This window comes from Castor canadensis, chromosome 12 (genome assembly GCF_047511655.1).
Source record: "Castor canadensis chromosome 12, mCasCan1.hap1v2, whole genome shotgun sequence".
Taxonomy (NCBI): Eukaryota; Metazoa; Chordata; class Mammalia; order Rodentia; family Castoridae; genus Castor; species Castor canadensis.
In genome coordinates this window covers 45,872,358-45,897,732 of record NC_133397.1, presented here as the reverse complement: position 1 = coordinate 45,897,732, position 25,375 = coordinate 45,872,358, and the positions used below count along the sequence as shown (strand labels likewise).

Genomic DNA, 25,375 nt, shown 5'->3' with positions numbered 1-25,375 from the left:
GGAGAATGATGGAGGGGGTGAATTCGACTATAATAAATTGTTGTAAGAACTTTTGTAAATGTCACAATGTACCCACAGCACAACAATAATAAAATAAAATAAAAATTTTTAAATAATAAAAACATATGTATAGCAGTGTGAAGTTTAACAATGTGGGAAAATTGAAGAGCAAGAAGGAAAAGGACTGAAAAAAAATCACACCGAGGAGTGAAAAGGTTGCATTATGAAAGATCTGGTTAAAAATGTGAAGAAGACCATCTGTGGACCTCAGCACCCTGCAGACTGAAAATGGTCCATGTGCTTAGCATGTGCAAGGCCCTAGGTTCAGTGGAAAAACTCTTTCTTTTTTTCTCTTCTTAAGCTTGAATTACAATTCAGCTTGAAGGGGGCCTCTTGTAAAAATGGGATGTTATGAACCACAAACCATTTATTGGAAAGTTTCCCAAAGTGAGAAAATGTTACAAGTCTACAATGAAGCTAAGCAAGAGAGGAAATAGGGTTTCTAGAAGTTGTAGATTTGTCCTATACTGTTAAATCATATCTATATTTGTTCTTACTTATTACATGAGATCATCCCTAATGAAGAAATTATATATTTTGGGCCTGACTGTCCAGGTTATCCTATCTTTTTGAAGTGATAGTTTGATATTTTTAATCATTAAATCTATTTAAGTATTTAACAATTTAAAGGTTATTATATTTGGGTCATAACTGGATTCTAATTCCAGCTCTTTTTTTTTTAAGTTTACAACTTTTAATTCAATTTTGAAGTGTTTTCTCACACACACACAAAAAATATTGGCATGCAACAGCTGCCCTAAGGTGAAACAGTCACCTTATCAATAAACTGTTGCAAATATTTTTACCCAAGGTTGAAAAAATTGTCCTGAACATGAAAACCTGTAACAAACTTAAATTAATTATATAAAACTTGTCACTTGTAGTACTCCCCTTGAAAGATCAAAAAAAAAATGTGCAAGTAACTAATATACATGAGTCCCAACATAATCCTGGATCACTCCCACACCAAAAGCAGATGCCCTGTTTCATTTTAAACCCATCATCAGAAACCAAGAAAAAGTCTTTCCGTTTTATATAAAACAAAATTCACATGTGCCAAAAAGAAAGACCCAGGAGAAAAAAAACAAAACCATAGTGCTGACACTGCTGTCCAGTGCCCTGGTTAAAGAGGCTCAAAAGGCCACTGAGCAAAAATAAAATAGTGGCTGTGTATCACTGCATGGAAATCCAAGAGGCTTTCACCCTTTGGCATCAGAAATGCAGGGTTTTCCAACTGTGTGAATCACACTTCCTACACACCCAGTGGATGAAGGGGACGAGCCAGTGCAGGAAGGAGAGCTGGCGTTTGCTGAGACACCCAGAGAATTGGCTTTCACAGAGACTGGTTACAAGGTTAGGCAGAAACCATGTCATCAATTTCAGTGGAGGCGATTCAGTCCTAAGGTTCAACATAAAAATTTAGGGGGAAACTCTTCTAATTAAAGAAAACACAGATAAAGTATAAAAGTACCCAACCTGGAAGCATAGCCCAAGTCAGGAGGCTCTGCCATGAGGCGGGCAGAAAATGTTAAGATTCGGATGTTGTTCACCTAATGAGCCATCAAAAGGAATCTTCCATGACTGAACCACAGGTGAGGGAATCCCAAGAACACAGCCATTTTACTATAGTTCCGTCAGGCTCTGTGCTGACTTCCTAAACAAACTCTTTTATGAAAACCAAAGGAAAAGCAGACAAAAGAAAGATTACACTCCTATATCCCATGTCCGATGCTTGAGTTCTGTCTGGAAGGAGCTGCATAAGGGGGGCAGCATTCAAGTAATACATTTTTTGTCAGTCAAATACCAAATTTTCACTATAACCTGAAAAGAGCTTTTCCCCCCCAATATCTATAATCACGAAGAAACATAAGCTGTGAACGTGCAGATCAAAAAATAAAAATATAGAAACTAATGACATTATTATGACCAAGGTGTTTGGTAAACAAGTGACTCATGAGCTGGGAGCATCAGGAAAAGGCCTTTATACAACCCTCCGGACTTCGAAAAATCTCTTCAGGTAGTAGATCTGTCCCAATGTCATGGCAACAAGAACAAGAGCTTCAAAGAAGGACCAAAGGACCACTCTGCTGTTTGTGTTGTCGTTGATGGCTCTGTGTATCCTCTCCCGGACTTCCATGTACTCCTGCTCATGCTTTACAGCTGTCATCGCCACTGCCAGTTCATTAATCATTTCTTCTAGCTTGTTCTGGTGAGCTTCTGTTTCCATATCCTGGCCTTTTGGAGTGACTGCAAAAACATAGGCTATAAAAGTAAAAAAAAATAAACAAGGTTGCATCAAATTAAAAAGCTTCTGCATAACAAAAAGTTATGTAAGTGAAAAGACAACCCATAGATGAGGAATATGTGTAAGCCATGTATGTGTTAAGGAGTTAATATCAAAATTATGTAAGGAACTTATGCAAGTCAGTAGCAAAGAAACAGCCCAGTAAAAAATAAGATTGGGCATGGTGGCTCATGACTGTAATGCTAGCTGAGAAAGAGGTATCTGCAGAAGAACCACTGTCTGAGGTCAACCTGGGAAATAAGTGTGAGACTTTATCTGAAAAATAACTACAGAAAAACAGGCTGGAGGTGTGGCTCAAAAAATAGAGCACTCATCTAGCAAACACCAGTCCCTGAGTTCAAACCCCTATAGCACCAAAACAAACAAAGCAAGCAAATAAACAAAAATCAAAAAATGGACAAAGAACCTGAATAAATATTACTAAAAAGAAGACAAACATGGCCACAGATATATGATAAATGCTCTTGCCTGTTTTCAGGGGCCATTGGTTTGGTAAATCTTCCAGCCTTTCATCCATAGCTTATGCTTTTTTCTATCGGTGAGATGGGTCTCCTGTAAGCAACAAATTGTTGCATCTTCTTTTTCAATCCAGTTCATCAAACAGTGCCTTTTGATGGGGGAATTAAATCCATTAACATTAAGTGTTAGTACTGATAGGTATGTGGTGATTCCTGTCATAATTCTGAGTGAGGTTAGCCTGGCCCAAAAGACCAAAAATTGTATGTTCTCCCTCATATGCGGACATTAGGTCAAGGGCAAACACAACAAGGGGATTGGACTTTGAGCACATGATAAAGCAAGAGCACACTTGGGAGGTATGAGGATAGGTAAGACACCCAAAAAACTAGATAGCATTTGTTGCCCTCAATGCAGAGAAACTAAAGCAGATACTTTAAAGCAACTGAGGCCAATAGGAGAAGGGGACCAGGAACTAGAGAAAAGGTTAGTTCAAAAAATTAACTTAGAAGGTAACACACATGTACAGGAAATTAATGCAAGTCAACTCCCTGTATAGCTATCCTTATCTCAACTAGCAAAAACCCTTGGTCCTTCCTATTATTGCTTATATTCTTTTTTCAACAAAACTAGAGATAAGGGCAAAATAGTTTTTGCCTGGTAGTGAGGGGTTGGGTGGGTAAGGGAGGTAGCAGTGGTCGGGGGGAGGAAAGGGAGGGGCAGGAGGAATGGGGGAGAAATGATCCAAACATTGTGTGCACATATGAATAAAATTAAAAAAATAAATAAATAAAAAAGAAAAATACTCTTCACCAGGAAAATGAAAACTAAAACTACAACTAGCTAGCCTCTCAGGTTTGTTATAGTAGTTGCTATCAAAAGGACAACAGATAACAAGTGTTGGCTAGGCTAGAGGGGTCTACCTCATGAACTGTTAGTGGGAATGTAAATTAATGTAGCTCTTACAGAAAATGGAAGGGAGATCCTTAGAACACTGAAAAATAGAATTACCATATGATACAGTAATCCCACTTCTGGGTATGTATCCAAAGGAAATGAAATTAGTATAATGAAGAGATATCTGCACTCCTGTGTTTATTGCAGTATTATTAACAATAGCCAAGATATGGGAACAATCTCAGTGTCTATCATCAGATGACTGTATAAAGAAAACGTGTAATGAGACATTATATCTTGACAACCATGTTTAAAATGAGGATGTAAGTCCTCGATTTATAAAATTTTTCTGGATACTGAGGGAGAATAAGTGTTTATAATGCATAATACAGTTTAATATATTTGTTTTATTGTTATTAATAACAGCCTGAGAAAGAATGACAAATTAGGATGAGCACTGTGATAGAGTACAATCTCTTATGAAAAATCATATAGTCAGGGAGTATTTTGTTAATTTTAGCCATGAGAATGCAAATAAGTACCTTCATCTCATCAGTGATATTGAATGGAATTATTTGCTTAGATTTCTACAAGCTTAAATGCATACTTTGTTGTGTATGTGCAGTAATCAAGTCTAACCGAAAAGATGAAAACCCATGAAAGAATGGGTTACTTACAAAGCTGAGACATTGGAGTGTTCCCTCTGACTACCCCTCAAGTACTGTCTATAGAAAAGAGGAACAAAATATGGATGATTGCTCTAAATTGTCTTAATATATTTTTATATCTCTGAGCTCACCAAATGTCTTAACGGAAATTCTCCCGTTTTAATCTGTATTTGATTGATCTGTACACATCCTCTTTTTTTTGGTGACATTCTTGATAGCTATTTAACCTCTGAGTGTTCTTTCTAGTATCAAAAAGATATGTGACATCAAAAGCTAAGCACATTTTCATGTGTTTTCAAAAAATTCAAGCTAAAATACATAGTTTCTTGACATGTTGGTTGACAGTATTCTTCTTTTCTAAAAAACCTCCCAGACTTGCTGAAAGTTCAAAATTACTCAAATTAACTTTATCCATTGAAAATTCCCTCTAGATATATAATTTCATCCAGACAAAATGGCAAATCTCATGCCATCAATAAATAAATTAGAGGTGGAAAGAACACTGTTACATCCATCCAAGTACGAGAGAGGAACGCACCTGACAGTACATTACTTATACAATTATCTCGTGGAGACACTTGGAAAAACTTCCAGTGCTCCTACTAAATTGTCATGCATCAGGGTGACATTTTTTAATTTTTATTTTTAGCATTTTTCTAAATTGAAGAGTGTGAATGTATAAATTAGTCAATCTGATTGACACATTCAGAGTGAAAAGGAGGGAGTACTAAAGCAGAGACTGGCTGAGAGGGAAAACTAAGGTTTAGATCCCACAGCCTGAGTTCTGTTCCTTGCTCTGCCATATAACACCAATGCACAGAGCACACAATAGACACTCAATTAACATAACTCTTGACACTTCATTATCTGATTATTTCAGTGAATTTCATCAGAACCTCCTGTTTATACCTTAAAGGTACATACATATATCACTTGGTTTTAGGCATAGCCAGGTATAATTGGGCAATCTACTGGAAGTAATAAAAAATTGTGCTTCTAAATTATTTATGGTAGTATTAACACGTTATTTTTTAAATAAAGTTTAATAATCCCTCCAAAATGTGCATATATGTAGTTCCTTGCAATTATGTTTTTTTTCTCTTCTAACCAGCAGATATAAATTTTCAAGGTCAAAGACTATTATTTTACTTTTTCTGTTTTTAATATCTCTGCAACACCTCTGGCACAGTTCTGAAAACACACAGCACTTCTAGTTGTTGAATAAAAGCACTAAGTAAGAAAATATCCCAACATAAAACTGGAAAAATACCTGGAGGGCATAGTGACCAAATAGTAGACCTGAGTTCTGTCTTTTGTTAACCTGTTTTCTGTCTTGAAGCTATGAATCTATTTCCCATCCCACCCATTATGCCAGAAAGAAGTTATGTGCCTTTATGGTCACCATTTTCCCTTGTATTTGAATCTAGAACTTAAAGCAACTCCCCATTCTTATCCAAGGCATCGACACAGACCCCCTACTTCAATTTCAATATTCTCCTAGACTCTGGAAGAAGATATGCATGTCATTTTAGGGGCAGGTACCTCTGAGGGACAATCCCTTATATGATGCTCTCCCTTAACTTCCCACAAGGACAGTTTCTTTTTGCTGCCCTTATGTGCCTTTCTTATTAGCCAATTGTCATTTTTTAACATTTATGGTTTCCAGACAATGTGTTAGGTTCTTGAAGATGCAATAGATGAACAATGTATATGGATTGCCATTAAGTTGTGCATAACAGATCACTTTGAGTCATACTTTCTTGTAGGCTTCTGCTTATTTTTTGCACCCTCTTTTGAATGAGTTCTTCTCCTATTACATTCCTGGCTTCTCATATCTCTCTTTAATCAGAACTTGGAGATATCATTGACGTTGTGGTAGCCCACTGCCTACCTTCAAAAGTATATTTGGCCTTTTATTTCCATTAATCTCCAGATTCATGGATACAATTTCCTGTTGTCTATTGCTGTCTCCATGCATCTTAATACTGTTGTCTAAAAATAGGACCCTGTTTCCATCTCCTCTAAACCTGCTCCTGCCACAGGTATCCCCACTTTACTAAATGACTTTGTCATTTTTGTTATACAGAAAAAACTCCTTGGAGTCTGCCTAAGCTTTTCTCATTGTATCAGTTATTATATCTTGCTACTTCTACAACCACTTACATCACCCTGACCTGAACTACTGTCATATTAATTGTTATTGCCATGTAACAAATTACCACTGTATTATCAGTTATCATCTTTGGTTTTATAGATCAGAAAGCTGGGAATAGCCTTGCCGGGCTACCTACTTCAGGGTTTCACTTCTTTAGGTTCCAGTGTGGACATTGGAAGCAAGGCAGCAGGCTCCACGAGGCTGAACTGAGGAAAGATTTTCTTCTAAGTGTCGTTGGGTTGTTTAATTTTTGGAGTCTACTCTCAGCTATGTGAAGGCTTCTGTTGATTCTTACTACAAGGGCTCTTCAACATGGCCATTTACTTCATGACAGCTTACTCCTTCAAGGTTGGTGAGGGGCAATCTCTCCAGGCCCTCTGTTAGCAAAGTGAAGTCTTATATTTGTAGCAAAGAAATTGTAGTAATGACATGCCATCATCTCTGGCAAATAATGTCTCTTTATCATGACTCCTTGCCTTTGCTATGTTATATTGGTTAGAGGCAAGTCAGAGTTTTCATACCCGGGGGTGCGGGGAGGAGATTACACATAGGTATTAACAATAGGAGCCAAGGATCATTGATAGGGATCTTAGGGATTGTATCCCACAACTATTGTCTTTTGCCTAGATTGTGACAAAGCCTACTGACTCATTCTTCCTGTCCTGTTCTTATTCAACAGCCATAATAATCTGTAAAAAATAAACCAGGTGTGATGGTGCATGCTTGTGATCCCAGCTACACAGGAGACATAAGTAGAAGGATCAAAGTCACATGGTGGGCCTGGGCAAAAAGTGCAAGAATCTATCTGAAAAACAACAAAAGCAAAAAGGGCCAGGCTCTTTTTGGCTCAAGTGGTAGAGCAGCTGCCTACAATGTGTGAGGTGCTGAGTTCAAGGCCCAGTATTGAAAAAGAAATTATTCTATAGAATTTCCTGGCTTGAAAGAAGTCCACCTTTTTCAAGGTCATACAAGATCTGAACTTTTCCTTTTCTGATCTTATCTTCAGAGTGACCTGGCTATTCCTGTTAGAGCATTCTTCCCTAGTTATCCACATTATTACTCTTTTCTCTTTCATGTCTTTGCTTGAACACTACCCTCTAAGTGAGGATTGAGAACCCCTACTATCTATTTAAAACTGTGACCTCTTCCTCCTTTCCCCACTCAGATATTCATTTCTTTTATTTTTGCTCTATTTTCTCCTTAGCACTCAGTGTCTAACAGCACATATAATTTTCAAGCTTCTGTTGCAACATATACTTCATAAGGTGTGGCCTCATGACAGATGTTTTCTACCCTGCTGTAACTCTAGCACTTAAATAGTATTTTATATAGAGCAGACACACAATAAGCATATGTCAAATAAATGAATGAATACATCTCAGTCAAACACCAGTTCCTAGATACAGACTTCTTATTATTCAAATCATGAAAAGTCTGTTGAAATAACAATTTCCCTTTTTATTTTATGAACAGTTTTGTAGTTTTGTTTCTTAAATGATTTTGAGGATTCTTGAGAATAGGAACAATAGTTTATAATTAAGATGAATTACATATATTGGTTTTCAGTAATCATTAGTTGATTGAGTTTGAAGCTTACACAGTAAGGATTCAAGTGATCTTATCTATCTATCTATCTATCATCATTTATTTATTTATTTAGGAGCTGGGAATTGAACTTGGGGCCTCACACATGATAAGCAAGTGTTCTACCACTTAACTACATACCTAGGCCAAAGTTGAGTAATATTTTAATGTGCAATTATATGAAATTTTTTGAGATACTGTTTGATTATCACATAAAAAACTATGTTAATCTTTGTTTAAAGAGGTTTACTTAGGTCTCCACTTGGCTTAATTGGCAGATCAAGAGTGTTTGCTGCTATACGGCAGCTAATGGATCAAATGATGGTTCCAGGTTTGCTATAAAAAGTCTGAGAACAATACATGATAAAGGTTTTGAAGAATTTTTTGAAAATGTATTTTAACTGTTTTATTGAGATATAATCGAGATGCAATAAGCTTCCATATATTTATAATGTACAACTGTATTATTGTGACATGTGTAGATACATAAGAATATTTTCCACCATTGAGTTCATAAACGTATCTACAATCTCCAAAAGTTTCCTTGTGCCCTTCGTCATCCTTCCCTCCAGGCCTTCTTCAATGTCCCTCTCCCTTTGTTCTCCGGAAAGCACTGTTACTATACATCATTTTGCATTATTTGAAATTTTTATCAATAGAATCGTATGGTATGTACTCTTTTTATGACTTCATTCATTTGGCAAAATTATTTTTAGATCCATCCATATTGTTGGGTGTATTAACCATTTTTGATTGCTGTGTGATGTTGATGGTATTGGTATGCCATAGCTTGGTTTTTGTTTACTTATTGATGGACATTTGAAATGTTTCTAGTTTCTGGATTTTGGAAAATAACTCTTTTGTTTACTTATGGTGTTAGAGACTGAACCCAGAGTTTTGCATGTGCTAGGCAAATGCTCTACCACTGAGCTATATCCCCAGCCTTTAGGTTTTTGAGACAGGATCTCCCTCTGTAGCCCAGACTGACCTTGAACTCATGATTCTCCTGTCTCTACTTCTAGAATGTTGGAATTACAAGCCTGAATCACTACATCTGGCATAGATTTCCAAATCTTCCATAGATATAAATTAAACTGTTTGACGTGAAGACCAGTGGAACAGAATAGAGGACCCAGATATGAAGCAACACAACTATAACCAACTTGTCTTTGACAAAGGAGCTAAAAATATACGATGGAGAAAAGACAGCCTCTTCAACAAAAACTGCTGGGAACACTGGTTAGCAGTCTGCAAAAAACTGAAACTAGATCCATGTATATCACCCTATACCAATATTAATTCAAAATGGATCAGGGATCTTAATATCAGACCCCGAACTCTGAAGTTGATACAGGAAAGAGTAGGAAATACTCTGGAATTAGTAGGTATAGGTAAGAATTTTCTCAACGAAACCCCAGCAGCACAGCAACTAAGAGATAGCATAGATAAATGGGACCTCATAAAGCTAAAAAGCTCTGTTCATCAAAAGAAATGGTCTCTAAACTGAAGAGACCACCCACAGAGTGGGAGAAAATATTTGCCAGCTACACATTAGACAAAGGACTGATAACCAGAATATATAGAGAACTTAAAAAACTAAATTCTCCCAAAACTAATGAACCAATAAAGAAATGGGCACGTAAACTAAACAGAACTTTCTCAAAAGAAGAAATTCAAATGGCCAAAAAACACATGAAAAAATGCTCACCATCACTAGCAATAAAGGAAATGCAAATTAAAACCACACTAAGATTCCATCTCACCCCTGTTAGAATAGCCATCATTAGCAACACCACCAACAACAGGTGTTGGCGAGGATGCGGGGAAAAAGGAACCCTTTTACACTGCTGGTGGGAATGTAAACTAGTACAACCACTCTGGAAAAAAATTTGGAGGCTACTTAAAAAGCTGAACATTGATCTACCATTTGATCCAGCAATACCACTCTTGGGGATATACCCAAAAGACTGTGACACAGGTTACTCCAGAGGCACCTGTACACCCATGTTTATTGCAGCACTATTCACAATAGCCAAGTTATAGAAACAGCCAAGATGCCCCACCATCTTGGCTTAATGGAATGGATTAAGAAAATGTGGTATCTATACACAATGGAATTTTATGCAGCCATGAAGAAGAATGAAATGTTATCATTCGCTGGTAAATGGATGGAATTGGAGAACATCATTCAGAGTGAGGTTGGCTTGGCCCAAAAGACCAAAAATCTTATGTTCTCCCTCATATGTGGACATTAGATCAAAGGCAAACACAACACGGGGATTGGACTTTGAGCACATGATAAAAGCAAGAGCACACAAGGGAGGGGTGAGGATAGGTAAGACACCTAAAAAATTAGCTAGCATTTGTTGCCCTTAACGCAGAGAAACTAAAGCAGATACCTTAAAAGCAACTGAGGCCAATAGGAAAAGGGGACCAGGAACTAGAGAAAAGGTTAGATCAGAAAGAATTAACCTAGAAGGTAACACCCATGCACAGGAAATTAATGTGAGTCAACTCCCTGTATAACTATCCTTATCTCAACCAGCAAAAGCCCTTGTTCCTTCCTATTATTGCTTATACTCTCTCTTTAACAAAATTAGAGATAAGGGCAAAATACTTTCTGCCGGGTATTGAGGGGGTGGGGGGAGTGGGGAGAAATGACCCAAGCCTTGTATGCACCTATGAATAATAAAACAATAAAAAAAATAAATAAACTGTTTTCCCACATGGTTGTACCATTTTATGTCCTTATCAGCAATGGATGAGAGTACTGGTTGCTCTACGTTTTGTCCAACACTTCATATGACCAGTCTTTGTAATTTTAGATATTATAATAGATGCAAAATAGTACCTCTTTAATGATTTCAATTTGTATTATCCTAATTATTAATGATGTTGAACATCTTTATTTATGCCTATTTGATATCTTCAGTAAAATGTCTTTTCAAATTTTTTGCAATTTTTAAATTGAGATAGTTCCTTTTATCTTTGAATTCTGATATTTTAAAATATATTCTGAATAAAAGTCCTTTATAAGATTATATATCTTGTAAATATTTTCTTCCAATATGGTAGAATATTTTAATTTTCTTAACAGCGTTTTTGAGGAACAGAAGTTTCATTTAAATGAGATCCATTTTATCTGGCATTTATGCTAGATGTGGTGACTCAAGCTTGTAATTCCAACATTGTCAAATCATGTTTCTGGTGCTATATCAGAACAATATTTTTCATTTTAAAATGACAGGACAAATAAAGAATGTCTGATTCCTTTAGTATATGCTTTAGCATAGAAATACACAAACCTACAAACTATGGCCAGTATGTGCCTTTGGCTTTCAAACAAATCTTATTCTACTTGATAACACATGTGTACTCAATTTTAAACAGCCTATCATTTATATACACAGATATTTCCCTAAGCAAGGGTTTCTCAACCTTGTTACTAGTGACTATTACTGGATAGTTCTTTGTCATTGGGGATATCCTATGCATTATAGGATGTTTAATACACTTGACCTGTCTCCACTGGAATTTAGTAGAACCTTCCAGTTGTGACAATCAAAAATTAATTCATACATTAGCATATGTTTCCTAGTTAAGAACTATTCTCTTTGTCTATACCACTAATTGACCTTATTATGAATATGATTGATGTAGGCTGACTGATTTGATACTTATAGCCACACAATGTGCCAAAAAAGGTAATATTCTTTCTCTTTCCCTTGTTACCAATGATATCAGGAAAGGTAAATGCTCTCTCCTGCACAAACAGATACATAACCGATGCTATATAAATGAAACTCTAAGTAATACATGAAGTTTTTCTTTAGTTGGATCCCTTTCCTGTTCTCTAATGGGGCTCAACACAGTCAATTTCTTGGGGTGAGAGACAAAGAATGTCAGTTGTCCCATTACTTCTAATGCTGGAGGTAGTGATTTTCTACCTAAGAGTTACCTACTTCTCTTGCTTTCCATCAGCAAATACATTTGATGTGAATTTGGATAAGATTTTTTTCTGCCCTTCTGCTTCAGATAGGATATATTGGCCACCAGTTATATGGATTCCTAAAAGTTAGAAATTATGTAGAACTAATACAGAAAATTTTGAGGACAAGAGGAGGGAGGAAAATACTTGTGCCACATCACAGATAAATCAGTGCTATTCCTTTCAGTTTATGATATTAATTGTAAATAATGTATTTAAAAGTCTACTTCCTATTTTAGAACATTTATAAGTTTTATAATTTAATGTTTTGAAGAATATTCATTTTGTTTCTACATCGCTAGGGTTTCTTTAGAGAATATTCAGGGGTGATCTGTTACAAGGCAGAGATGATATTTCTACCACTTTACAAGTTTTAAAAAAACAGTTGAGCTTCCTGTGGTACCATGTGCACATGTAAGAAATGACCTTAATTTTTTTTCTCTGGAAATAAAAATTTACAAGTGTCACAGGATGGAGTTGGCACACAAGACAAATGCCAATGATGGGAGGAAAGTTCTTAGAATAAGAGTCTGAATGAAATTGCTCACTAAGATTAAACATCTCTTGGCTGAAAAAGATTTTAAGTGCAGCTAAAGGGACTCAAAAGGAAGATGGTAAGAGATGTTGGATGAAACTCATCTTGTTTTTAAAACTTACACCAAGTACTTCGATGTCAGTATTATCAGAGCTACTGTGTGTAGTAGTTATTCGAATAGTGGCAGTCAGGCCCTTCTGAAACAAGAAATTTGGTGGCCAACCACTCATTTTCAGGGCAGGAAAGCAAGTGAATGGTGTTTTTAAGCCTTTTGGTCACCAACAGGCATCCCATTATTTTACTGTTTGAGCCAATTGCAAATCACCCAAATTGCAAAGCAAGTTGCTAGAAGAAGTGATTTTATTGTAATACCATGCTGAATGTGGCATGGCATGTTTCAATTTGGGCTGAGAAAGTTAGAGAAAAGTGGTGATTAAATGCTGGGAGTCATGTAGAATGTGATCTGATTCCACAAACTGGCAGAATTCAGAATGGAGTTGCCTGTTCTCACCCATGTCTCTGATTAGCTATTTTGTACCCCTGCTTCCCTCTTTGGGCAGAGGGGTGTCATTTAATTATTTTCTTTATTATCCTAGTTGATGTATCAAATAATGGAAATTATGTTTTAAAACTTTTTATTTTTACTTAGTGTTTTTTTTTCTTTCTAAAAATGTTTTTGTTAGGATAAATTTTTGTATAGGGGTTGTTCATTGTGACAATTCCAAATAGGCTTACATTGTACATTGGTTAGATCACACCCTCTCTTCTGCAAACCCCTCTCTACCCTAAGAGGTTTCATTGTTTTATTTTACATATGTACATGAAGCTCATCAACCATATTCCCTCACCTTCATCTCCTCCATTCACCCTTCCCCCTCCCATAAATATCCTCTACACTGTACCTATTTTACAGCCCTGTTTTTCCTTATTTAGAGATAACAAAAATTTTTTTAAAAAAATTAAAATTTCTCTCTCTCTGGCCTTAATTTTTCCCCTTCACTTTTGTGTCTTTACTATTCTATCTCCCTTTCTCTATTGCAAAGTCTCCTCTTCTTTCCTGAGACCTTCCTTATATGGCTTCTTACAGTCCCAAAGAATTACCCACTGTACCCCACAAGCCATGTTGGTTGTTTCTTTGATTGTTGATCTGCACTGTTTTTTCTAAGTGGGTTTCATAATTATCACAACTAGTCCTGCTTAGATCTCAAAGGCCCAATAACACAAATGTGAAATCATTAGTCACATGTTGCCATGTTACTTCTTAGTTATTGTTTTGGAAACAGGGATACACTTTTTATTTTACAATAAACAGGTCCAGTGGCTCAGTATTGCATATTTTGTTCACCAAATTACTTGTCATAACAAAGATGTTAATTTATTTCTTAAACTTGGACTTGCATAGAGTAAAAAATAAAAATGGTACCTGTTTTTCTTACTAAATGAAAGCAGTGCATTGTAGTTAGCAGATGCATGACTTCTCCAAATTCTATAAACCCAGGCATATGATTGAAATTCTTCAGGGCTCATTTTTCTCATATAACATAGAAATAATTGTCTCTTCCTTGAAAGTTAACCAGATTAAACAAGGTAATGCATATAAGATGAACTACTCTATATGCTCTTGAATGCAAATGATGCTTATTTTTGTTTGTCACTTGTAATTATGGTATGTTGTTTAATCTTTTTATGCCTCTAGTTATTTGTTTAGAAAAGAGAGGTTGTTTTCAAGAATAAGTGATATATTCATATTAAATACTTCAATAGGCTTTTGGTATGTATTTGATCATAAATCCTATTCTATTAATGATGTTCTATTTTTATAAAAACTGCTTTACTGTTAAAATACAGCATATATAGAGAAAAATTAGTTGTATAAATCTATTTCCATAATAATTCTTTTCTCATATGTCTATTTTGCTCAACATTATGTTTGTAAGTTTCAGACATTCATTCAAGTTTTTACATATAACTATCACCTGTTCATTCTCATTGCTGTCACAGTGTTCTTGTGAGTGAATATAAAATATTTAAATTACCCAATCAACTGTTGATTGACTGTAACTCACGAGGCTGCTATGCAAATCTTTTGTTTATCTCTTGATAAACTTGTGAATGTTTATCTCTTGATTCTGCTTGTGAATGAATTTAAGTTGAGTATATTCATAGAAATGAAATTGTTGGGTCATGGAGGGTGACTCTTTAGCTTTTTAGTGCACAATTCCAAACTTTATGAAAGCACCCATTTCTTTTCATCATTTCTTTTTTTCTCATTTATTCACATGTGCATACATTGTTTGTCTCATCATTTCTAATGCTTACATAATCAGTCTTTTCAATTAGACATTTTGGTGAATATGAATTGATATATTATTATGGCTTTAATTTTCATTTCTTGATGATTAATGAAGAGGACCTACTGTCCATTTATCTGCTGGCTGTTCGGATATTTTCTACTGTATGGTTGCTATAATCTGCATTTAATTTCCTTTATTGATTCTGTGAATTACAAATCCCATCTCTATTCTATAACTTCTTTTCAACTCTCTGGATAACTTTGAAGAAAGAACTTAGTCTTAAGGCAATCAAAAATATCATTCTTCACCTTTATGGTTAGTGCTTTGTTTTTTTGTTAAAAACTAAAGAAGCTTCCCTTCTCTGAACACATTATAATATTCTTCTCCATTCTTTTAAAACTTTCATCATTCTGGTTTAAAATCACAAGGCATTGATTTTTATACAGTAGAAGGGGGGTGCAGTTGCATTTCATGGTCTCCAATTATTCTAATTCCATTTATTGAAAAGACAATCCTTTCCCTAGAGCTCTACAGCATCATGTTTGTCATCTATCAATGAAGAGTATGGATGTATATGTCTGCTAGTAAGGTCTTTATTTTTCTTCCCACTAATCTTTTTTCTCCTTTTCTGTGAATACTATGCTGTTTTAATGATTGCAACTGTGTATTTGTTCTTTATTATTGTGTTGGGTGGGGATACATTGTGGTATTTACAAAAGTTGTTACAATGTATAAAATATATCATACTTGAATTTATTCCCTCCACTGCTCTCCTTTATCCCTCCAAATATATATTACCTAGAGCTAGTCATCAACCATTAATCATTTTATTTTAATGTCAGTGGTCATCAAAGTGTATCTGAGGCCTGTGAGGTCCTCAAGAACTTTCAGGGGTCACACACTCCTTTTCTAGCTATTTATACATGTAAAGCTGGACTTTCCTCTTTTACTTCAACCAAATAGCAGTGCAATTGGTTTAATTGTCTTTTCTTAAGCCAGATTTAAAGAGGTTGACAAACATGTAAAAAGGGACACTGGCTTTCTTTTTTCTTTCCAGACCTGAATTATTTACCACAAGAGCCACTCTCAAGGGCCACCAAGACAACTCCATGAAGGACTAAAAGTAGATAGGCAAACCTTGTCCATGCTGACTGACTTCTGTGCATCGCCACCCAGACCAGAAAGACAGGATCAGAAAGCAGCTAAGTGGGCAAGACTGTTTTAGTCCCAAGGACTAACACACAGCCAATTTAGCACATGGAGGCAAATTCATCTGACCTTGGAGAAAACCTTTGACTAAGTGGGCTGACTGAAGGCACCAAGCCTTAAACCTGCACTGTGGGTTGGTGAGACAGAGACTAACTGAGATTCAGTGTGGACACAGCAAGATGGTGAGGATTTAGACCTTTCACAGACACTTCACAGATACTTTCACAGTACTCACTCAGTGAGTGCTGGATAAGAGTCCTGCACTCTATGTGACTGCATGGCCAAAGCAGTGAACTTGGGAGCAGAAGGCAGCGTGAATCTTAGGTGGAGGGTATCGCACATTCTGAGTTGCCACCTGTTGGCTGCAGCTACAACTGCACTCATGATCTCTCTTCATTTCAACAAGAAGTCTCACCGCTGCCCCCCATCTACAGTGGCCATGCAGTCCCAAAACAACTCCACCAACAAAATGCTTTAAGAGAATTTCCCCTGTAGTGTGTCAATCAAATAGTCTAAGCTGCCCCCTTCTAAGGTGCTTACTTACACCCTAAGCTAGGAATTTCCTTTCTGTGCAAAAACCTTACTGGAAAAACCACTTGGAAGTCCGAAAACTTCCAGAGATGCAGCCCTGTCCTCCTGAATCTGTTTCCATAACAACCGTGGCAAGAAGGACTAACTTAGACAAAATGCAAGGATATGAACACTTTTCTCTAGTGAAGAATATAAACTTGTTTCCCCTCTTTCATCTAATTTTTTTTTCTTTTTTGGTTTCTTCTTGTCAGAATCTTTTCTTCCTTAATTTTTTTCTGTATTTCCCAAGCCATTCTCTATTTCTCTGTTATAACTATTTAGCACTCTGTCACACTATTATCTCCTATATCTACCTCACCTTCATCATAGCTTCCTACTCTCCTTACTTTCCCATGCCCATCCCCTAAATTAACCAGTGTTAAGCTCCTGGATCATCCCACTAGGAATCAGAATTTTGTTCCCATACAATCTTAGTGGGGAGACAGATAAGGGTTCCAGTTGTTTTTAGACTCATTCAAATGTTTGGTTTATTGCTGAATTGTTGACTCTGTTACTGAAGTACGTTCTCCACATGTCAGGAAATAAAAGAGAAACGTAGACCAACAGATGCACAAATCATGGCACAGAAATTTAAATATGATTGTGCAAGATTGTCATTAAAATCTTGCTTTTGCTGTACTTCACATGTCTCTGAGTCCATTCTTCAAGTTTGGACAAGTGAGTGTATTTTTCATAGTTGTCTGGGATTTCTGTGCCTGTGTGGAGCAGGGCCCCAGTGGAGGGAAGACTTGGTCTACCAGATTTCAGGTGGCCTGTTTTGCCTGGGTGCCCCACCTCTCTGTGGAAGCCATAGGCAGACCCAAGACTGTTTTATAGAAGACAGTGAGAATGACACAGGGAGAAAAAAGCAAGCACCATGGCAACCAGACAACCTTGTTCAAGAGCCAAGGCTAAAAGGACTCCTTGCCCAGACTCCACCTCTTGAATTCACAGTTCATCACTTCTAGCTTGTTGACCTTGTGCTGATCAAGATTTGGAAGGAGGACAAGGCTCCAACCTAGCTAGGAAGGCCCCTATCAAATGCTCTTGATCACTGAGACAGCTATACAAAAAGCTGTGAAAGGGTGGACTCATTACATGTGAGCCAAAGGATTGATAAAGGAAAGCCAGGGAGAAGGGAAAGAGGACTGATGCAAAGTATATGGGTCTCCCAAGGAACATCTAAAAATAACTCTGAAAAAGGCATAAGGGATCTTTGGGCCCTCCTGACATCAGATACAAGATCAATCCATCTTTGGGCTGTGTTGTGGTTACCATGGGTTATTATACTGGGAGTGAAAAGTGGATACCAAGTTAAATTAGTGATGAATGTCACCAAGACTTCAGGACTGCAAACTGTCGAATATGATGCTTGCCAGTTTTTGCCTTGTGGAAATTTAGAAAATCAAAGGGAAAAATAAATACTTCTGTTCAAAGCCCATATGGGGAGAGAATAAAGGGAGCATAGATAGCCTTCCCTGTTCCAGTTGGAGTGAGGTCTGGTGGACAACCCAGTATCAGGGTTAGATTGCCTCTACCCAAAGGGTTAATTCCAAACTTCCCCCTTACAAGCTAAACTACACTTATCTAAAGGCAGTCCACCAAACAATTGCCAGAATTTATAATGTATTCTCATACTTTTGACCATAGTCAACCCAGCTGCCCTAGACCAGGAACCTAAAGTAGCACCACAGGTGTATGGGTTAGGAGCAGATGTCTCATCTGCTAACCCTCCAGTTGGTCATAAAGACAACCTTATGACCCCAAGAGAGTGGAGATAGTTGAGATAAAAGATTTCAAATAGATCCTAGAGATTGATACTGGGTAGAGTCATACAAATGCCTGGATCAAAACTGGTTAAATTTTCAGCACAGGCTCTCATTAGAGTCTTGATTTCCTGTAAAAAAAAAAAAAAAGAAATTTAAATATGAAAAACCAAGACAATTTCTCCATTGCAAAACCCCACAACTCAACTCAACAACTGATTTCAAAGATAATGAGTTGGCTAAAACATCTAATAGGGAATTCAAAAGCCTACAGTTAAAAGTGATCAATGACATCAAAGAGAATTCAAATGAATGGATAAGTGAAGTTAGTAAATCAATTCAATGCCTAGACAGGAAAATCAGTGACATGAAAGAGAAATTCAGCAAGGAAATGGACATTATGAAAAACAAGTAGAAATGTTAGAAATTAAGCCTTAATAAATCAAATTAAAGCTATAGTGGATAGTATTATCAGTGAAAAAGAACAACTCCACATCATATTATAATTAAAATGCTAAAGCTATGGAACAAAGACACAGGAGGAAAACACCAGCTAATATGCAAAGGTAAACATATAAGAATCATGTCAGACTTCTCAGCCCAAATCCTAAAAGCAAGGAAAGCACAGAACAATACAATTCAAGTTCTGACAGAGAATAACTGCCAACCAAGAACACTACATCCCCCAAAGCTATCCTTCAATCTTGATAGAGAAATAAGGACCTTTCAGGATAAGGAAAACTGAAGTGGTTCATGTCCACCAAGCCTGCAATACAGAATATACTCATGGGAATATTTCACACAGAAGAGGAAGGAAAATAATCACAAACATGAGAGGTCAGGAAAAAATAAAATTCAAAAGGGGGATTGATAAACTCATGAAAGCTAAGAAAGTATCAAGCACGATCAACTCAGTAAACCACTAAAACCTGAAGATGAACAATGTCAAAAGTAAAGAACAATCAACACTAGACTCAACCTGGAATAAAAGCAACAGAAACACAGGAATCAATAAATACCTTTCAGTCATAGCCCTGAATGTAAATGTACTTAACTTTACAATAAAAAGGTGAGAGACTGTCTGCTTGGGCCACAAAGCAAGATCCAACAATCTGGTCTACAAAAATCACATCTTACAACCAAAAGCACACACAAATTAAAAGTGAAACGTTGTATAAAGACATACCAGGCATGAAGAACTTGAAAGCAAGCTATTCCCATGTCAGACAAAGAAGATTTTAAGCAAAATCAATCAGAAGAGATGAAGATCACTACATACTAATAAAGGGAATAATCCAGCAAGAATATATAGTAATTCTAAATAATTCTAAATATATATGCACTAAATATTGGTGGGCCAAAGTTCATAAAACACTTTTGAACATAAAGGAACAGATAGGTCCAGATACAGTAATAGGGGGAGAACCCCACACCCCACACTCATCAATAGGCAAAACATCCAGACAAAAAATTAACAAAAATATGCTAGAATGAAACAGTACCCAATGTCTGTTAATGGACTTAACAGACATTGATAGAGTATTTCATCCTACAGCATGCACTATAAAACTATGCTACAAACTATAATAATATTTTTCTCAGCAGTACACAGAACTTTCTCCAAAATAGATCACATCCTAGGTCATTAAGCAAATCTTAACAAATATAAAAAATTGGAAATAATCCCCTATATCCTAATAGACCATAATGGAATGAAATTAGAAATCAATGGCAAGAAAAACTACATTTATATTCATTGTGATTAAACAACACGCTTTTGAATGATCAATGAGTCACTGAAGAAATTAGGAAATAAATTAAGGAATCTCCAGATTCAAATGAAAATGAGAACACAACCTGCGATTACCTGTGGGACACAGCAAAGGCAGTCTTAAGATAGCCTTATGAGTGCCCATATCAAAAAATTAGAGAGATCTCAAAAAAAAAATCTGATGATGTACTTCAAATTCTTAGAAAAACAAGAACAAGCCAACCCAAAAGTAGTCCATACAAAGAAATTATAAAAATTGGGGCAGAAAATAACTAAATGGTGACCAAAAGAATGATACAACAAATCCGTGAGATAAAAAGTTGATTTAAAAAATTAACAAGATAGACAAACCTTTGTCCAAACTAACCAAAAGAAGATAGGAGAAGACCCAAATCAGTAAAATCAGAGATGAGAAGGGGGATATTACAACAGTCACTAATAAAATTCAGAAGATCATATGAAAATATGTTAAAAATCTATATTCCAACAAACTAGAAAATCAAGAAGACATAAAAAAAATTCTCCACTGTTAAATGATCTACCAAAATTGAGCCAAAAGGACATAAACAAGTTCAACAGATTTATAATGAGTAATCAGATTGAGATAGTAATAAAGAACCTTAAAAAAAAGTGCAGGCCCAGATAGATTCACTGCTGAATTCTACCATGTTCCTTAAATTTTTCAAAAAATATACAGAGGGAAGGAATACTACTAAGCACATATTATGAAGCCAATAATGAGGAAAGACACATCAAAAAAAGAAAATTATAGGTTAATATCCTTGATGAACATAAATGCAAAAATTCTCAATAAAATACTTGGAAACTGAATCCAACAATTAGAAATATTATACACCATGATCAAGTAGGTTTGATTACAAGGAGAAAGAACTGACAAATGGAACTGCATCAAACTAAAAAGCTTCTGCGCAGCAAAGGAAACAGTAAACATACTGAAGAGAAAGTCTACAGAATGGGCAAAAATATTTGTCAGCTATATGTAGACCTACCATCTGATCCAGAAATACTACTTCTGGGTATATACTTGAAGGAATGTAAGCCAGAACGATATACAGACACTTGCACACCTATGTTTATTACAGCACTATACACATGATTATAAGCGTGGGTATGCTTTAATACCTAACATAATAAATATCAATATATTTTACTCACATAAATTAAAACTCTTTGAGGCAAATCTTTTGAAAATGGTCTTGGATATTTTTGGTCTTTTGCATTTTCATATAAATTATATAAATAACTTGTCTATTTTCCCCAAAACAAAACCACAGGTCTGTTTTGCAATTTTCCATTTAGTTTATAGGTCAATTGGAAGGATTGATTTTTTTTAAATGTCAGTCTTCTGGTGAATTAAAATGTTATATCTCTCAATTTATATAAGTTTTCCTAACATTTGTCTCCATTTTTTTGTAATCATTTGCATAGAGTTCTTGCATATCTTAGTTTGATATTTTATGCTATTATGATATAAGGTTTTAATTTTATTTTATGGTTTTGTTGCTGCTATTTAAAAATACAAGTTAACATTGCATATGAATAACAAGCCCTGCCACTTTGCTACCCTCACTGAATCCAATAACTTTTCTACATTTTTTCCTTATATTTTCTAACATAAGAATCAAGTCTTCTGCAAATAATGGCAGTTTACTTATTTCTTCCTTTCTAATTCTTATGTTTAATTTCTTGCATATTGTTCTTGCTAGGTCAAGGTTGACTAGAAGTGGTCATAGTAGGCATACTTGTCTTGAACCTAATTTCAAAGGAAAAATTTGTAACTTTTACCACTAAGTGAAGGAACTTTAAGTATTGCAGGTTTTTCTGTAACAATCATTCCTTACATTAAGGAAGTTTCTTTATACTCCTAGTTTGCTGAGAGTTATAATCATGAATGAATATTGAATTTTACCTAATGCTTTATCTGTTCTCTTGAGATGATTATAAAATTTTTTTCTTTTGTCAATGTTGCATATTATAATAATTGATATTTTAGAAATGTTAATGCATTGTTTTCTTGAAGTAGACTAATCTTCAGTTTACCTTTTATATATTTCTGAGCTAGTTTTCAAACATTGTATTAGGATTTTTGTGTCTATGTTTGCAAGTACGATTAGCCTGCATGTTCTTTTTTTTTTTCCCAAAATACCCTTAGAATATTTTGATACCCTAATTCAGCTGGCATGTATGTGTATGTCTCTCTCTCTCTCTCTCTTTCTTTCTCTCTCTCTCTCTCACATTCTCTCTCTCTGTTTTTCTAGGCTGGTCTTGAACTTCCAGTCCTCTTTCCTCAGCCTCCTCAGTGTTGGAATTATAGGTATATGCTACCATGTCTGGCTGAGGTGATCTTAAATATTTGCCAGAATTTTTGTGGCTACTTGTGCCAGTTTTCTTGTTTGAGTATTTTGAATTATGGGTTAAGTTTATTTAAAAGTTACAGGATTATTCATATCTTGGTAAATTTACATTTGTTGGCATAATGATTGTTATAACACATATTACCTTACATAATATTTATTTAATGTTTGTAGGATCTTTGATGGTGCTCCCTTTTATCTTTTGAAACTGTTTTTATTCAGTCTTTAGATTTTCTTGATTATTTGAGTTTTATTTATTATTAAATTATTACTAATAATTTCAAAAATTTTTCTTTATTTCATTTTCATCCTTATGGAATGGAAGTAATTATTTTGAATTGGTAGCTATCTTATCACTGCATCTTGAAAATATTAACCCATTTACTTTGGTAACATTGTTTCTAATAAGAAACAAGAGTTTCTTTTTTTTTTCTCTATTTTGGCTGCTCATTGATATTCAGAAGTTTTGCCACAAGGTATCCATGTGCAGATTTCTTTAACTTAATGTATTTTGGGGTTAATTGGATGTTTGAAGCAATGAAGTGTTGTCTTTCAATAGCTTTAGAAAACTCTTGGTTATTATAGCTTTCACTTCATATGCTCCTGGCTGATTTGAATATTCCACAACTGCCTGGAGGAAGTTATACTGCAACCACATTTGCTTGGTGCTGAAGCACAACTCTGGCTCCATAGGTGGGATTCCAGCCATGACTATTTCAGCTATCTTGCACCAGTATTTTTGCCATCCCAAACCTCAGTGAACTCTAGATGACCTTGTAGCCATTTTCACCTTGGCCAAGGGGGGAACACTTTCCCTGATAGCCAGGCAGAAGGCTTGTGATTAGTACATATCACAATCCTTCATTGACATGAAGGACTGTGCTATGACTTGTGGAAACATCCTGTCACAACCCTCTTTCTTGCTATACAAGCAGGCTGTTCTGCTCACTGTTTGAGTCAACTGGGAGATACCCTCCTGTACTGCCCAATGATATTATAACATTAGACCTATTGAAAGGCTTCTTAACTGGTTTATTCTTGCCTACTTTTGATCTTTATAATTAACAGAGCTAGCTGAGTTGGTAACATGAAAAGGAGACAGCAGAAGTGGCAGTGGAGTGGTTACGTTGGCAAAGGTGGCAGCAGTGATAGTGAGAGCATAGCTAAGAGCAGCCAAGAGAGCAAAAAACAAGAAGCAGAGGCAACTGAAACATTTAGGGATGGCAGGAATAGCGAGAAGGTGAGAGAGGGTGGAGAGCCAAAGCTGAAGAAAGATAGAAAACTATAAAGAACCAAGACAAGAAACTGCATCCCCTGACACTGAAAGAGATCCAGAGAGTTGGCAAGCCTTAATTGCCAAGAGTCTCAGTACCTGATGCCTCAGAGGTATAAGTTTAGTCACTGTTGGAGCTGAGTGTCCCAACATTTAAGACCTGCCCAGGAGCTATAAAACTGCTAAGTGCTTCCTGGTACCTTCTGCTCCCTGCTGCTGATGATCACTGTTGCTAGAAACTGGGGATTAAAATAGCTGCCAAGTGCCAGTGCTGCTTGTTAAAGCCCAGAGCAGTAGGACTTGACCTGAGTTCTTTGAGTCACAAGCCTCTGGCTTCTACAGCCTGGAGCAATGGGCCCCAAGATCTCAAGAGCATGGAGCCTGAAGCCTCTGTGTCTACGAGTCCAGCCTCTTGAGCACTGGAGGGCATGGATCTGCCAACACTAGAAGAGCGATTCCTCACTTACTTAGAATTTCTAACCCTGTAGAACAAAAGGACCTCAGCCACTGACTGGTAGTACTTGTAGTTCTAATTATTTCTTTAGCTTTTTCCAAGTCACTATTAGACACACCTAAGTTCAAAATTTTACTGTTTTATTTTTAAATTCCTGAGTATTTGTTCATTTTCAAATCTGTGAAATGATTTTTATGGTTTCCAGTTCTCAGTGAAAATTTTCATTTGTTTAAATTTTTGAGTATAGTCAGCAATTATTTAAAAACCCTAGTCTGACATTATACCCTCCTTAATACCTAATATTCATTTTTACAGCTAATTTTCTTTTATGCTGTTTTATTTTCATGTTTGCTGGATATTATGTTTAAAACATTGTTTGTGGAAATAATTTGAAGCTCAGAATGATGTGTCCTTCCTCTAAAGAGGATTTTCTTGTTTTTCTTCCTTATATTTTCCCAATTTTTCTATTTGTTCCCAATAGGAGGGTTAGTGTCCACTACTTAGTCTTCCATTATAAAATAAGTACTCATTTAGAGTAACTTTCTATTGTTACTCTAATCTTAGCATCTTAGCATTTTTTAAAGAAACTCTAACAATGACCTAATGAGGTGATTCAATGATTTCCTTTATACATATTTAGACGTTCCAGAATGTGATTCTTCAGGTCCAGAGTGATATTGTTTTAATCATACACAACTAAATTTTAAATGTATTAGTCAAGCAATATTTTCATTTAATGTATTTTGATTTCTTTATGACAGCAGTGAACAGTGTTTCTTTAAATTATTTCTTGGAGGAGGATGATATTGAGGCTGTATCATTAACATGAAAGAAGATTCCTATCAGCTGTCCACAACTCAACCAAAAACTTGGCTTTGCATTTCTAACTCCATACCCTTCATACTGGGAGGTTATATACTACAGTGTTGATGTATCAGGAATGACTGCAAAGTTATGACTTACCTTTTTCTAGATGTGTGACAATGAACATGTTAGTTAACCTCCTTGACCTTTA

The 25,375-nt window shown here is 35.9% G+C and overlaps 1 pseudogene; it reads right to left on the bottom strand.

The window, feature by feature from the left end:
* Window positions 1-1,870: 1,870 nt before the first annotated feature.
* Window positions 1,871-23,342, bottom strand: LOC141414722 (transmembrane emp24 domain-containing protein 2 pseudogene; annotated as a pseudogene).
* Window positions 23,343-25,375: the final 2,033 nt, after the last annotated feature.